General features: G+C 41.6%; 1 pseudogene; it reads right to left on the bottom strand.

Moving 5' to 3' along the window:
• Nucleotides 1-2,488: 2,488 nt before the first annotated feature.
• LOC118758091 (RNA transcription, translation and transport factor protein-like) lies at nt 2,489-3,350 on the bottom strand (annotated as a pseudogene).
• Between the last annotated feature and the right edge of the window lie 544 nt (nt 3,351-3,894).

Raw genomic sequence — 3,894 nt, 5'->3', positions numbered from 1 at the left:
GTCCTCTCTGGGCAGAGGGATGAAGATATCCTATAATGACTCTGTTTCCCCACCCCAAACTCCTGGGCTGGTCTGGAAGGCTGGCATTGTTTGGGCTCTGGGTAAGAACTTAGACACACCTTGATTCTTATTGCAATGAAACCCTTTGTTGGACACCAAAGAAAAACCTTATAGAGCAGGGACAAGATTTATAGGGAAGATACCCAATGAATAATAAATTACTCACAACATGAAAAATAATTAAAATGTTAGGACCTATCATCATGCTGAATAAAATTAGAAGGTTCCTTCTTATTGCCAACATTGTAAAAGCAAAATTACATATACCGACAACACATACACACACATGTCCACTACAGAACAACTTCAAGGAATGGCATCTTTAGTTGAAGGAATTGAAAGGCTCAGTTCTAACGTATGGTATAGGGAGAAGGACAGAGCAATGAAATTCTGCTTAAACCAGGTGATTACCCCTTTCCGCTTTAAGAAGCTCTATGGTTGTACCATTTTCTCAATTTTAAATTTCTGAAATAACAAAGTTAATGTTAGGAAAGTCTGATTTAACAAATGCCTGGATCTAGTTGCTTCCAGATGTTGATAGATTCTCTCCTGATTAAACAATTGAACTTCCAGGACACATAGTGTTATTTATGGAGTTTTTAAGAAAAATAAGCACAATTCAGTGTTCTCACTTCATATTGCATTCTAATTTGATAAGAAGTTCACAGTGTGTGAGAGGAACACTCTTAAAGCATCACAATACTTATTCTGGAAAAGCTAAACTTGGCTGTGTGAAAAAGCAAGGGAAAAAAAAAGACCAGAGCAGCATTCAGAAGTCCCAAGTAGCATTTTCCCATTTCTTTCTTCTCCTTTGCTAGTGTGGGTTTAGAATAGGATGTAGAGTCTCCTCTTGACAAGATTGTAGGCTGGCTGCAACATCAACAAACATAAAAAGAAAATGCAGGTAAATCTCTTTTAATTGCTAGCACACGTTGATTGGAGAATTTCAAAGGGAAATGTACCTAGTCATCACAATCTTTGCACTATAATTCAGAATCAAGATGGACTCTAGTGATGGGGCTGTATTGGACTCTTCAGAGACTTTGTGTAATACGTTTTGGAATCATAGAAAAGAGTTCAGGCAATTAGAGGGCTAGCACAGTAGCACATAATGAAGAAGAAGAAGGAATTACACGTTATACATATTTATAAGAAAAGCAGAAACAAATTATACTTCAGCAATGGCAAAAATGAATTGAAACAAAAACGCGAAATTGGAAGGTATTTGGTAAAGACAATCTTAGGGGATATTTACCTGCTTAAAAATATGTGGTAGCCTAGCGGCTGGAGTCCTCACCTTGCATGTATTGGGATCCCATATGTGTGCTGGTTCTAATCTCAACGGGCCCACTTCCCATCCAGCTCCCTGCTTGTAGCCTGGGAAAGTAGTCAAGGATGGCCCAAAGCCTTGGGACCTTGAACCTGCCTGGGAGACCTGGAGGAAGCTCCTGGCTCCTGGCTTTGGATTGGCTCAGCTCCAGCCATTGTGGCCACTTGGGGTGTGAACCAGCAGACAGAAGATCTTTCTCTCTGTCTCTCTACTTCCCTGTATATCTGACTTTCCAATAATAAATAAATAAATAAATAAATCTTTAAAAAAGTTGATTAAGTGACTTCAGTGGCTAGAGCTGAGCTGATCCAAAGCCAGGAGCCAGGAGCTTCTTCTGGGTCTCCCACATGGGTGAAGGTTTCCCAAGGTTTGGGCCATACTCTATTGCTTTCCCAGGCCATAAACAGGGAACTAAATGGGAAGTGGAGCAGCTAGTACACGAACTGGTGCAGATATGGGATCCTGGTACGTGCAAGGCGAGGACTTTGGCCAGTAGGCTACTGCACCAGGGCCTGGATAATTAATCTCTGAAATAAATTTGTTTATAAATCTTTTATATCCCATGAGCTTTCATCACATTTCATTTTCACGATTTTTTCTTATCTGGAGGTTGGAATGACAATTATTTCTACTGTAGAGATTTTTAACATTTTATTTGAAAGGCAGAGAATAGAGACAGAAGTCTTCTTTCTGTGGTTTACACCCTAAAACCTGCAACAGCTGGAGGTGGGCCCGGGTTAAGTCAGGATGCAGGAGCTCGGTCTGGATCTCCCATTTGGGTGGCAGAGACCTTTGTGCCTGATTTATCTGCTGCTATCTCCCCATGTGCACATTGGCAGGGTTTTGCGACCGGGGGAGAGCTGGGAGTTAAGGCCAGACAGTCCAGTGTGGCATGTTTGCATCCCTACTGGTGTCTTTTTTGTTTGTTTGTTTTTCTCCATTTCCCAAACTTTATTAAAGAACGAAGAAGTGTAGTAAATCTCTAGAACAGAATTTCTTGGAATTCATCTTATTTAAATACGTATCAGATTTTCAAACATGTGCTAGAAATGTACGTGGTTCTGCAATTGTAAGGAAGGGAGAAGTTGAACTTGAGTTTCACCTTCCTACTTTCCCCAGTTTGTGGTCAGTCTTTGGGTCAGCAGTAATTACCTGAGCAGCCACTAGGGCAGCATTAATTTGTATCCAAAGCTCTCTATACTATTCTATCTGCAGCAATCACAGATTTTGAGCAGCTTCATTAGGAACTGGATCTCCTGTGCCGAAAACCTAGGATGTGTTTGTCTAAAGCAACAGGCAGGCCCTCATCTGTTTTTGTTCACTTTAGCAATTGCATCCTGTGACAGGCACTCCTGAACTCCGGTGCCAATTGCCTGAAGCAACACCCGCTAATCTTGACATTGAGTCTGAAGAAGTTTAGCCAAAGCCACCACGCCAGCCTTGAAATCAGCATTGTTTACATCCAAGTTGATCTGTGACTCTGCATTCTTAGTTGCATCTCCAGCATCTTCTTGCATTATCAGGTACTAAGTGTGTCTAACAGCTAAACCAAGAAGCCAATCAATAACTTCCTGCCAATCTTGACTCTTGAAAAGACAGTTAACATCTCTAAACTATTTTAGACATGTTAAAGGGATGGCAGCCACTAACAGTGTCTGATTTTCTGAATGTCAATGCATACATTAAAGTCTGTAAATTTAGCATCGTCTTTGCAGTTGAAGTCTGCGGAACTATGATAGTTGAGAATGCTCCACTTGCATTGGCCATGGTTCCTGCTTCTTGCTCTGGTCTCCTTCTGGTCTCCAGCAGAGAGGAGTAGCCAGGTGAAGGAGGTGGAGCAGACACTGATGACAGGTTGAGGGGGCTCTAGTGGTGTCCTACCAACTGCATTAATGCCTGCCCCTGGAGGAATGTTTTCTTCTATATTTAGACCAGACTCGCAGTCATTAATTTTCCTCATGAGATGTATTCTGTAGTAAAACTAGTAATGAACAGCAAGCTCTTGGGACACAGCCAAAATGTCCTTTGCTTCTCCATGTGTGGGGAGTGCGAATGTGTGCAGGGTAGTGTGATGCTTTTCTCCCTAACCCAGCCTATTAAGGCTTTTTCATGGCTGTAACCTTATTAGAATCTTGCTTTTAAATTAAATAGTTAAATTAATTAAAAAGAGAAACTCCCATTCACTGATTCAAATCTCAAAAGTGCACAATGGGTCAGTTGAAGCCAGACTGAAGGTGCAACCTAGGAACTCAATCTCAGTTTCCCATACAGTGGCAGGGACTCAAGACCTTGGATCAGTATCTGCTGCCCCCAGGACTGTGGGAGCAGGAAGCTGAATCTGAAGTGGAGCTGAGATTTAAACCCAGGTACTAAGGTGTGGAGTGCAGGAATCCCAATTAGTGTTTCAACCGCTAACTAAGGCCTGCCATCCCTTTAAACAAAGTTTTAAAAAATCTTCTTTTAAATTAAAGAAGGAATCACAGCACACCAGACTCTGGTTCTAA

The sequence above is a fragment of the Ochotona princeps genome, chromosome 18 (assembly GCF_030435755.1).
Source record: "Ochotona princeps isolate mOchPri1 chromosome 18, mOchPri1.hap1, whole genome shotgun sequence".
Lineage (NCBI taxonomy): Eukaryota > Metazoa > Chordata > Mammalia > Lagomorpha > Ochotonidae > Ochotona > Ochotona princeps.
The sequence above is the reverse complement of the archived record's forward strand: the minus strand, read 5'-3'. Positions and strand labels throughout refer to the sequence as shown.